Genomic DNA, 12910 nt, shown 5'->3' with positions numbered 1-12910 from the left:
TGGGACAGAAACACACTGCTTAACGTGCGGAATGAAGTAAACTGGAGATTAAATTATACTGTCACTCTTTTTTTAAAATTTAGTAAATCTTTATTGTTCAGATTATTACAATAGTTTCTCCTCCCCCCCCCAATAGCTCCCCTCCACTCGGTTCCCACCCCAACCTCTGCCCTTACCTCCCCGCACTGTCCTCATCCATAAGTGTACAATTTTTGTCCAGTCTCTTCCTGCACCCCCCATATCCCTTTCCCCCTGAGAATTATCAGTCCACTCCCTTTCTATGCCCCTGATTCTATTATATTCATCAGTTTATTCTGTTCCTCAGATTTTTTTTTTATGTTTTGTTTTTTTTAAAAAAAAATATTTTATTGATTTTTTACAGAGAGGAAGAGAGAGGGATAGAGAGTTAGAAACATCGATCAGCTGCCTCTTGCACACCCCCTACTGGGGATGTGCCCACAACCAAGGTACATGCCCTTGACCGGAATCGAACCTGGGACCCTTGAGTCCGCAGGCTGACGCTCTATCCACTGAGCCAAACCGGTTTCGGCTCTGTTCCTCAGATTTTTAATTCACTTGATTTTTGGGTTCACTTGTTGATAGATATGTATTTGTTGTTCATAATTTTTATCTTTACTTTTTTCTTCTTCCTCTTCTTAAAGAATACCTTTCAGCATTTCATATAATACTGGTTTAGTGGTGATGAACTCCTTTAGCTTTTTCTTATCTGTGAAGTTCTTTATCTGACCTTCCATTCTGAATGATAACTTTACTGGTTAGAGTAATCTTGGTTGTAGGTTCTTGATATTCATCACTTTGAATATTTCTTGCCACTCCCTTCTGGCCTGCATAGTTTCTGTTGAGAAATCAGCTGATAATCATATGGGTGCTCCCTTATAGGTAATTAACTGTATTTCTCTTGCTGCTTTTAATATTCTCTCTTTGCCTTTTGCTTTTGGCATTTTAATGATGATGTGTCTTGGTGTGGTCCTCTTTGGATTCCTTTTGTTTGGGGTTCTCTGCGCTTCCTGGACTTGTAAGTCTATTTCTTTCACCAGGTGGGGGAAGTTTTCTGTCATTATTTCTTCAAATAGGTTTTCGGTATCTTGCTCTCTCTCTTCTTCTGGCACCCCCATAATTTGGATGTTGGTATGCTTGAAGTTGTCCCAGAGGCTTCTTACACTATCTTCAACTTTTTGGATTCTTTTTTCTTTTTTCTTTTTCAGTTGAGTGTTTTTTGCTTCTTTGAATGTCAAATCTTTGACTTGATTCTTGCATTCCTCTAGTCTGCTGTTGGGTCTCTGTATAATATTTTTTATTTCAGTCAGTGTATGTTTAATTTCTAGTTGGTCCTTTTTCATATCCTCGAGGGTCTGGCTAAATTTATCGGCCTTTTCTAGGAAATTCTTGAAAAACCTCATAACTGTGGTTTTGAATTCTAAATCCAGTCATTTGTTTTCCTCCATTTCTTTCGTTTGTGATCTGTTACTTTGTCTCCACAGTTTTGCTGTTTCCCTGAGTTGGTAGGGTTGCTTTGTGTGCTAGGTTTCCTATATGGCCCAGTGGGTCACCCTCCCCAGTCACCTGAGGTGGACACTCTTGGTGCACCCCTTTGTGGTCTGTGTATACAGCCTTGTTGTAGTTAAGTCTTGATTGTTGTTGGTATCACTGGGAGGAATTGACCTCCAGGCCAATTGGCTATGTGTATCAGCTGTGTCTATGTTGGGAGACCTGTGCTGGAGACAGCCTTATAGGACCAGACTTGCAAAATTGCAAAAGCCTCTGTGCTCAGCTTGGATGGGGCGGAGTCTCAGGGCTGAGCAGACAGTCTTGGCTTCCTGTCAGCCCTGCCTTTGCGCGCTCGCCTTTAGACCTCTGCCTTCTGCGGCTCCCCTGAGTTTCCTGACAGTCCATATTCCCCCAGGCTCGCCTGGAACTGGGGTTCAGTGCAGTCAGGAGCTTCTGATTCCCTTCCGCTAGGGAGAGCTAGTGGCAACCTCAGCAAGTCAGTCTTCTCTGCACTCACTCGTGCAAGCACGCGCTCGAGACCCCTGCCCGCTGCGGCTTCTCCTAGTCTCGGAGTCTCCGTGTGCCTTTCTCTCTACCTGACAGTCCAGACTCCCCCCGTATGAGCCTGGGTCCACGGGGTTTTGCCTGAAACTGGGGTTCAGTGCAGTTGGGGGCTTCCTTCCCTCTCCCGCCAGAGAAAGCCAGCCAGGCACTCAGCTGCCCTTCCTCTCTGTGTGCGTGTCTCCGTACCTCAGTCCTTTGCAGCTCCTCTGATTCTCCGTGTGCTTTCCTCTTTCCTTCTCGTTGTAGAATTTCCACTCAGCCAGCTTTCCTGTAGTTCTGGATGATGTCCGTTCTGTTTTTTAGTTGTAGTTTTGAAAGTGTTGTGTGAGGCAGCCGTTTAGGTGTTTACCTATGCCACCATCTTGGTTTCTCCTCTGGAACCTATACTGTCACTCTTAGGGCACTTTTTTGTTGTTGTTGTTAATCCTCACCCAAGGATATTTTTTCCATTGATTTTTAGAAAGACAGGATGGGAGGGAGGAAGAGCGAGAGGGAGAGGAAGTGAGAGAGAAACATTGATATGAGAGAGACACGTTGATTGGTTGCCTCCTGCACTCACCCCAACCAGGACTGGGGATTGAACCTACAACCCAGGTTCATGTCCTTGATCAGGAATCAAACCTGTGACCCTTCGGTGCAAGGGTTAATGTTCTAACCACTGATCCATACCAGCCAGGGCATAGGGCACTTTTTTAATCATGGAATTTTAATTTACATTACAGTGAAGTTGTGTCATACCCAGGGGTAGCTTCTAATGTCAGTACATAAAATAAAATGGTACATTAAAGTTTCCTTGAGAGACCGTTAAAAGGTGCCATCTGCCACAGCCAGTTTCCCCCCAGTGTCGGAAGAAATGACTGTTTCTTTGGTTGAAGACCAATTGAAGTTATTGGTGTTTGTTTGGGGGCTATTTTGTATTAAAAAGAAAAACATCAATAAGCCTTAGCCAGTTTAACTAGAGCATCGGCCCCCAGACTCAAGGGTCTTGGGTTCTAAATAATCAAGTGTCATCAACCAAAAATAACAGATAGCAAAGCATTAGAGATATTTCTTAAATATTTTTGTTACCAGCTATTTTGAGCTAAATAGAAACAAAGAACAAGAATAAAAAGAAAACAAAGGCAAATATTTATATAATCCTTGGAATAAAGTTCCTTAGGGATGAATTCCTAAAAATGGAATTCATGGTCCAAAGGTTTATGGTGCTTCATTGCCAAGCTGCCCTTTAGGAGGGTTGTGTCCCTGGCACTGCCACCAGCATCCCCACACTTTCTCCAGCGCTGGCTAGTTTTGCTTTTTAAAATGTTTATTAATTTCCTGTTAATAACTTTTACTCTTTTTGAAATGAAGGCATTCAACTTTTTATTGTTAGCTTTTAAGAGCTCTTCATAAAATAATGTAAGCCCTAGCTGGTTTGGCTCAATGGATTGAGTGTCAGCCTGCAGTCTGAAGGGTCCTAGGTTCGATTGCAGCCAAGGGCACATGCCTGGGTTGCGGGCTCGATCCCCAGTGGGGAGCGTGCAGGAGACAGCCAATCAATGATTTTCTCTCATCATTGATGTTTCCATCTCTCTCTCCCTCTCCCTTCCACTCTGAAATCAACAAAAGAAATATTTATATAAAATAATGTAAAATCATTGACACAGATGAAGTAATAAATGTGATTTTTCCAACTTGGTCTGCATTTCAGTACTTGAGCAGTGTATGTATTATGATTCCATTTTATAAAAACAGGAAAACCTGTCTAGATATACCAATATATCAACAGCAGAAATAGTTTGGTAGTGGGATCACAGATCTTTTTAACTTTTTCTTCGTGCTTTTTTTGATTAAAACATTTATATAACAAGCATGTGTTACTTTTGTTATAATAAAGAAAAACATTCAAAATGTATTTCAAAACATTTCTGTTCTTGGGAATATTCTGTTCTGGGCTTCTGAGTGGGGTCCTCCTCTTCACCGGACAACAGGTAGCGCATCCCTATACCAGTCCTTCCTGCCTGTCCCTCTCCAGCTGGCTTGCCCATGCCCAGCGTTACCTCACATTCTGGGAAATCACCCTGCCCAGCCATCACCCCTGTAATTAAGCCAGGCCCTAGAACCCTTGGCTTTATTGCCGTCTATTTGCATTGTCATAATGCAATCTCTGTTAAGGTCTAATTTGGCACTTCCTGTCCTAGCTCTTCAGTTACATCAAACAGAAACTTGAGAAAAGTCCTAGTAGGTGCCTGTGCCTTCTACCTGGCAGAACTTTGGAACTGTTTCCTAGTCCAATCTCTCCCCCAGGGTAGGACCAAGTGCCACTAACCTGTTGCATTCCTGCAAAGATGGGACAAGCCACTTTGTGAAGCTGCGCAGTTCTGTTACTAACAGGTTCTCCCTTCTACTGAACCAAAACCCATGAGCTCGTCTGTGAGTCCCATCTGCTTGCACATGACGTGCCCTCGAAGGTGACAGAAGTTCTGACCCCACAGGAGAACCCTCTGAACGGAATGCCATCTCTTATGTGCACGCCCTCCCCCACTGAGTCTTCCCTAAGTGCTGGTCTTACAGCTTCTCTCTCAGAGCCTCCTGAGCTGGTTACTGTCTCAGTGCAGGTCTCTCCTGAACAGGGCTGCATCCTGAGCACTCCACGCGGAGGACAGGTGGGCTGTCCTTTCTGTTCCTCCTGGATCTGGTGTTCGTCACTCGCCAGTGGAGCGGAGGTGAACCAAATTTTTCTTCTTCATCTTTTTTTTAATATTGTGTATTTTATTATTTTATTTTTTAAATTTCTTTATTGATTAAGGTATCACATATTTGTCCTCATCCTCCCATTCCCATCCCAAACCCCTCCCCACGCATGCCCCACCCCCCTGTTGTCTGTGACCACTGGTTAGGCTTATATGCATGCATACAAGTCCTTCGGTTGATCTCTCCCCCTTACTCCCACCCTCCTCTACCTTCCCTCTGAGGTTTGACAGTCTGATCGATGCTTCCCTATCTCCGGGTCTGTTTTTGTTCATCAGTTTATGTTGTTCATTATTTCCCCTAGATGAGTGAGATCATGTGATACTAGAAATACACTTATAAGAACCAAAAATGAGACAAGCAATAATGGTTATGCTGAGAGGCAAATGGTTATTCTTTTAAATCCTCAGCAACTCTGTCTCCAGAGGCGAGGCCTGGCCCAACCACGTGGTTAAGGATTGGTTGAGGATGACTGGGGAAGACTACTATGAAGCTGCAGCTCTGGTCAGTTTGTGGGACAGAGTTCGCATGTGTGGGGCACCGAGGGGTTAATGCATCTGTAGGGCGCCAGTTGTGTCATTTCTCATCAGAGTAAGAAAAACCTGGGCTTTGGAGTCAGAAGAATTGAAGTTTCCTTCTTAAATGTGGGGAGGGGGCAGCTATAGTTTCCTATAAAAAATCAAACAAATGTGAATTTCCTTGTAAAACATAAGACGCAAAAATATTAAAGTTCCCTTTCTTTGTGTCTGATGTAGTCCTTAAAATATTTGGCATTTGCACCTCTCATAGAAATGAAACAACTGATGTATGTAATTTTGATCATCCATAAACTTTGGCAAATTGGTTATTCCTGTGTTCCCATTTTACAGATAATTAATCTCCTGGGAAGTTAAGTGAGTTGCCCATGGCTGAATCAGCATTTCACCAGGTGATAGGCCAGAAGTAGGACCATGTCACCTTCTCCCCATCCCTGCCCTGACTGCTGTGCCCCATCTCAGTGTTTGTATATGTCCCTTCACTAGGCACAGTTTCACCCAGTGGAACTACCAGTTTGTAACTAATTCCATTTATTAGAAGACTGAGCAATCAAGCAACAAGTATTTTCTCTATGCCTATGCCTGGCACCATTCTGGGCTCCAAAGAAAATGCCAGTGCAACTTCAGACTCGGCACCTCTTTACACACACATAACAATGTTTAAAATGAAAAAGCCTGCCCAGCCGGCCTGGCTCAGTGGTTGAGTGTCGACCTATGAACCAGGATGTCCTGGTTTGGTTCTTGGTAAGGGCATATGCCCGGGAGTTGCAGGCTCGATCCCCGGTGTGGGGCATGCAGGAGGCAGCCGATCAATGGTTCTCTCTCATCACTGATATTTCTCTCTCTCCCTCTCCCTCTCCCTCTCTGAAATCAATAAAAATATATTTTAAAAAATAAAAATGGATAAGCCTGACCATGGGAGAACCGGAACTCATACACTGCTGGTGGGAGTGCAAAATAGCAAGATCACTTGGGGAAACAAAAAAATTAAACTTACATCAACCAGATGACCCGCCCTTCTGCGCCTAGGTCTTTATTTTCCCCAAAGAAATAAAAGCAGGTGTTTACACAGGAACACTCTTGGCAACGTTATTTGCCATTTCAAAAAACAGAAACAACTCAGTGTCAGAAACAGGTGAATGGGTGAACAAACCCTGGCCCATTCATATGGCGGAATGCTACTCAGCAGTAACGTGGAGTGGACTAAGGCTACACGCAGCAAGGTGGATGACCTTAAAGTAATTATGCTGAAAGAAGCAGGCATGAAGGCGTACACACTCACGTACAATCTCTCGGGTATAAAACTCTAGAGAATGCAAACTAACGTGTGGGTACAGAAAACACCAGTAGTTGTCTGGTGTTGCGGGGAGAGTTATGCAGACATGAGGACACTTTAAGGGGTAATGGATACATTCACTATTTTGATTGTGGTGATAGTTTCAATGGTGTACACTGGTCAAAACAATCAAATTATGCTCTTTCAATGTGTGTATTTTAAAAATGTAAGCTATACTTTGAAAAATCTGTTGAAACAAGACCCTCTGGGCATCACAGCTGTGTGGGTGCAAAGGGTCTGCAGTAGCCATGTAATTCCAATTTCCCTGCTTCCTGTGCCCTCCCGACCAGGAGTTCAAGCTCACCTGCTTATCTCAGAGTCCTCTCTCACATGCCAATCAGCTTGGCAGGGAGCTCGTGAGGGCACAGCACTGGCCATGCGGCCGGGAGCAGTAGAGAAGGCTGAGTTCCGCGCTGGGGCTCACCTCTCCCGGAGGGGCTGTCCTCTGAGGACTGTCTGTGCAGGCGCCAAGCTTCTGCATTAGGGCAGAAGAGGGAGGAACTCGTCCTACCCCCTCCCTGTGTGTCGTGGGCACTTTTACATCACACCTGACAGAGTCTCTGGTGATAACTCCCCCAAGTCCCTTTCTCTGTCACTTCCTGTGCTGAGCAGAGAAACCGTCTCAAGAAAGATGCCCTAGTATTACCTCCTGGCTGTTCCCCTGCAGGTTCTCCTGCTGCCACACTCAGATCAGTTCACACCAATGAGTGACTTCCCCCTGCCTACTCCACCTGCTCCCCAGATCTGTTGGACTTAGGTGTCTAAGCCCCGGCTTCAGCCAGGTACTCCTTCCCTTCCCCCCACACTCCCTGGGAAGTTTGGTCTGGTTGGCAAGCCCCAGAAGGGGAGACCTAATTCCCTCCACCTCTTCCTAGGCTCCAAATCTGGGGAGGCAGGAAGGGCAGAAGAGGGAGGGGAAGGGCAAGAGTGAAGGGACAGACATGGGCTCCTGCCCTGGGCCAAGGGTCAGCTGAGCAGGGGCAGGAGAGAGACTCTTAGATGTGGATTGCTCTTCCTTCCTCCCCACCCACCCCTCCAGTTCCCACCGTGAAGATTGTCAAGGTTCAGACAAGTCTACGTAAGAGCACATTGAACATCTGCACACTCATCTTCCTAACACAGTGTTTTGTCACACTTGCTTTACACACACAGACACAGAGAGACATGCACACACAGAGACACACACACAGAGATACACAGACACATACACACACACAAACAGGCTAATGTTTCTTTCCTCTTTAAATGCTACTTTTTGAGTAAAGATGGTGTGACGGTCACATGTGAGACAGAGTTTTGATTTTGAATGTAAGTTCGAAGCTTTGTGGCTGGGTGGACTAACCTGAAATGAGTTTAGATTACTGAAATAAGATTGTTGATACTTTTTTCTTTTCCTTTTAAAATCTAGTTTTGAAAAATTGCAGTTTTATTTTGTGTTTAAAAAAGAAATCAAAGTTCTCCATGTAAAGAGTCGAAGAGGTCTAAGATTTGTTAGCAAAACCATCTGTCCCATTTGGTATTCAATCCTCATTTGATAATGACATGCTTGAGTTAGTACTTCTTTAACTTTAAGCTTTGGTCTTTAATAAGATCTTCCCACTGGAATGGGAAATGAGGATTTAGGTTCTTTGCCCTGCCCCAACCTCCACCACACACGTCTACCTTTCCCACTTCCTGGTCCTCCTAATACAGCTATATCTTAATTTTCTTAGATCAATAATTAATATATATATATTATTACGAAGGTATACATGCTATTGAGAGCTGAGCCATTTAGTAAAGTTGCTGCTTTTCCTTTCCAGCTTGACATTTTATTTTCTCTTAAGTTAATAATTGTCTTTTTTATTTGCTTAATTTTTATGTACTTATCATTAGGGCCGAATGTAGTTTCTATTGGTGAAAATAAAAATAAATTACAAATATAAAATTAGGCACAGGGCCTTGGAAAGGAACCTTGCAAATAAAGGGTCCTAAAATTGAAGCTTGATTACCTTTGTGTAGGAATCCCTTTCCACGTCCAGCGTGGTCCAGGGTTCCGGTTCAGGGTTCGAGTTCTGGAGAAGGGCCGCACACAAATGAATGGAGACTTGAAGAAATTCAATTTGGCAAAATGGGGGGCCAGGCGGTAGTCCACCTCTAGTGGGAGAACTGACAACTGCTCTGGCTCTGCCATCCCTTTTATTGAGGTTTTGGGGAAAAACATCTTAGGCAAAATAACAGAAACTTACATGTAGCCCTTAGGCAGGAAATAACAGAAACTTACATGGGACAAACAAAGGTGGAGGCTGCTTCAGCTAACAATGTAAACAACTAAAGGGTGAGTGGTTAGAGCAATTGAGGTTGTTGACCAGCCTTCCTGGCTTCCTGTCAACATCTCTCTTTTGGTGAAACTGATTTGTTTCCGGCACCTTTGTAGTAAATCCACCTCTGATGATCATTGATTCAACTCTAAAACTCCCACTAATTGTTTAAATTTCCCCTTCAGATATTCAGATGTATATGACAGTTTCTCTTATCTTAGGGAAGGAATATTTCCTAGAGCTTTCTGAGCTGCTCCAGTTTGGACTGCTTGGGCAGCTTCACCAGGCTCCCTCACCTTCCAGGCTCCTCCCATCTCCCCCCTGCCTTCGACCCCCTCCTTGTTTCTATGTATTCATCTACTGTGGTTCATACCCTTTAGTGGATTCTTAGGGAAAGATGCTTAAGAAGTAAAGATTTTTTCAGGGATGTGCATGTCTGAAAATGTCTTTATTCTACACTGATGTTTGATTGATAGTTTGGCTGGATATAGAATTTTAGGTGGAAATTAATTTCCCCTCATGGTTTTGAGGTGTAGCTCCATTTTCTTCTAACTGCCAATATTGCCACCGAGAAGTCTCATGCCATTCAAACACCCAATTATTTCCATGTGATTGTTGTTTTCTGTTGGGAATATTGTAGGATTATCTCTTTATCTCCAGGGTTCTGAAATTTCATGGAGTGGGTATTTTTTATTCATTATGGTAGACACTCAATGGACCATTTCAATCTGGAAACTCATGTCTCTCAAGTTCTAAAAACTTTATTAATTTATTATTTTATTAAGTGTCTTTCCTCTCTGTTTCCCCCCTCATCTTTTCCTCTGGATTCTTTGTTTTTAGCGCCTGAGTCTTCTGGACCTGTCCTTGAATATTTTTATTGCTTCTATACTGTTTTATTGCTTCTATCCTGTTTTCTAAGTCCTTTTCAGTTTGCTTTACTTTTGAGGGGAATTTGCTTAACTTTACCTCCCAATTCTTTTATTACGTTTTCATTTCTTTTACTGTATTTTCTTGTTCTTTGGAATATTCTCCTCCAGGTGAGAATAGTGTTTTTTATTTTTTAAGCTTCCTTCTCTTTGCAAAGTCTCTTTCTTCCCCGGATTTTTGTTTTGTTTTGATTTCTGTCTGACTAAAAACTTTCTGGAGATGCTTAGTGATCCCAGCTTTTCTGATTCTACGTGAGAGTGTGTAACTCAAAAGCTGAGTGGAAGGTCTGAGAATATGGGTAAGGCCTATTCGTTGTGAGGGTTGGCATTCGACCACCTGGCAGGGCCATTGGACCGGAAAACCCCACTCTCACTGTTGGCCTCATTCCTGGGGTGAGGGGCTCTGTTAGTGCTGAGGGAAGGATAAGGCCCACTCCCACCCTCTGATTGGTGGTGGTGGGGCCTCTCGGCACCGCGGCTTCCGTGAGTCATCCCCTTCAGCACTTCCCCCACCTTCACATGTGCCTGCGGTCGCCATCCCAAAGACCCTCATTGTACACCTTTACAGAATAAAGCTGCTGTCTTCTGCCAGTGTGGGACCTGTGGTCTGGGGGTATGACTGTTTGTTTTCTCCTGTTAATGTTACTTTATTTTTACCCAAATGTTTAGTTGTTATCATGTTGCTCTTGAGTCAGCACAACTGAGAATGTCCTCACAGCCCTGCCAGCACTTTTTTTTTTTTTGCAAAAAAACAAAACAAAAAACACACAACAACTCTACACCACTTTATTTCACCCTTTATCAAAAAAAAATGTAAAAAGTGTTTAAAATGTGGAGCAGTCCTGAGCCTCAGATGCTAACCTCCAACCTCAAAGGCAAGTAGGGAGAGAGGATCAGACAGTTCAGAGTTCCACTCCTGGAGAAAAGGGAAGCCCCCACCTGGTATAGAATTAGAAGAACATCAGGACCCTATGGAGAATGGGACCCCCTTTCTCCTAGCACCAGCCCAAGACCCCACCCTACCCCTCCTCTTCAATGAAGAAGACATTTCAAATTCTTGATACTTGTACAGCAACGTGGTACGTGGCATATATGGCAGGCAGCTAGCCGACCAAGGAGTGCTCAGGCCTGCCCCTCTGTTTCTTGGCAGGCAGAATGGGGCACAATTCAGCTTCCTCGTTCTCCTCACTCCCCTCTTCTTCACTCTCTTCTTCCTCAGAAACACTGCTTATCGTAACAATCTGGGGTCGCCCAGGGACCCGCACAGGACCAGAGCCTGACTTTAGGTGGGAGGCTATAGGCGGTTGCAGCTGGCAGTCACCCACACTGAGCATGGGTTGGCCGGACAACCCGAGGTTGGCCACGGGGACTGCAGTCTCCTGGTGGTCATGGTTACGGGCCACAACTTCTACCACATTCCATTCCTCCTTGGCCCCCTCGGTGAGGCAGAGCATGGGCCAAGCCAGCACGTGCTCCGCATCCTCCTCTTCCTTTACCTTGAAGGTGGATGAGTGGGTGTGGCTGGAAAGCTCGCAGCCGAAGAAAAAGCTGTCCATAGTGACCCAGAGCTGAGGCCCGCAGCACCCCGACACCTCCGGCCCGGGCTCGGCTTTCCGGACCCCAAAACACTAATGCAGCAGGCACTCCACTGCCAGCACTTTTAAAAAGTGACTTTATTTATTTATTTATTTATTTTTATTTATTTATTTCAATTTTTTTTATTAAAGTATTATATGTGTACATATCTTACCATTAACCCCCCCCACTCCCATACATGCCCTCACCCCCCAGAGTTTTGCGTCCATTGGTTATGTTTATATGCATGCATACAAGTCCTTTGATTGATCTCTTATCTTCCCCACCTCTCCCTAACCTTCCTGCTGTAATTTGACAGACTGTTTGATGCTTTACTGCCTCTGTATCTATCAAAAAGCGGCTTTATTGAGGTAAAACTGTCATATAACAAACCGCACATATTCACATTGTGCAGTGTATACATTTTGATAGTGAAACCATCACCACAATCAAGAGAGTGAACTCCTCATCCCCTCCTAAGGTTCTTCTGGCCTCTGTGCACCCGCTCCTGCCTCCTCATTCCCAAGCAACGCTGACGTGTTCCCTGCCACTGCAGATTGGCCGACATTTCCTACAGTTTTATAAAAACGGTGTCATGCAATGTGTGCTTTTCTTTGGTCTCTAACTCTATCATCTCCCAAACCAGCTTCCTTGTTTCTCACCCCCAGGCCCACCCGCCAAGGCCCCAGCTGGCTTGTCCACTGCTCACCCAGGATCCACTGCCACTTGTCCAGCTGCTTTCCAGGTCCCCCCTTTTTCTTTTTGCTTAAAAAACTCCCGTGTGAGGCTGGGAACGCTTGAATTTCTGTTGTTAAAGTGAACGCAGAGAGGTGCCTGCCAGGGCATCTCCTGAGTGATCAGAAACCTCCCCTCCCCACTGCTGTCATCTCCTCTCCTGCTCTCCTATTCTTGGGGATTTGTGCCCTTAAAGACCCCCTTCGTGCTATATGAATGGGGCTTGGGGAGAGGAATAGAATCAGGGGAAAGAGTTTGCATCTGCCACCTTCCTGTGGCCCCAAGGCTGCTCGTATGTGATGGTCACCCGAAGTCCTGAGCTGGCTGGAAAGGTCAGAGAGGTCTGACAGTGCGTGTGATGCTGGGGCTGGAAGAAAATACCGTCATCGCTGGTCTGTGATTCAGGAAGTGCAGGTAACTTCTCAGGAGGAGACTGTGCCAGCACACGGGGCAGGGAGATGTCTGGCACAGATAAGAGATGCTGCAGGTCAGTTCAGGACGTGGGATGGTCAATGGAGATCTCTCAGGAGTCGGTTAGGGATTGCTTTCTGTCTGGGAGGAGGAGAGGGAGAGGGAAGGGAGCCTCAGAGGAGCCTCAGAGTAAAGGCCTGCAGCCGGGAGGAGAGGCCTTCAGGAGGCTCTGCTGAGGAGGAGCAGTCTGAGTTCCGCAAGGAGACCTTCTCGGTGAGTAGGTAGAAT

At 45.0% G+C, this 12910-nt stretch overlaps 1 pseudogene across 1 annotated transcript; it reads right to left on the bottom strand.

The window, feature by feature from the left end:
* Positions 1-11004: 11004 nt before the first annotated feature.
* LOC307111950 (nucleoplasmin-3-like) lies at positions 11005-11900 on the bottom strand (annotated as a pseudogene). The gene is made up of 2 exons: positions 11875-11900; positions 11005-11549 (listed from the first exon to the last, which is right to left on the bottom strand). The product of its transcript is annotated as a nucleoplasmin-3-like (transcript).
* Positions 11901-12910: the final 1010 nt, after the last annotated feature.

Source organism: Cnephaeus nilssonii (assembly GCF_951640355.1).
Source record: "Cnephaeus nilssonii genome assembly, chromosome: 15".
Classification (NCBI taxonomy): domain Eukaryota; kingdom Metazoa; phylum Chordata; class Mammalia; order Chiroptera; family Vespertilionidae; genus Cnephaeus; species Cnephaeus nilssonii.
The sequence above is the reverse complement of the archived record's forward strand: the minus strand, read 5'-3'. Positions and strand labels throughout refer to the sequence as shown.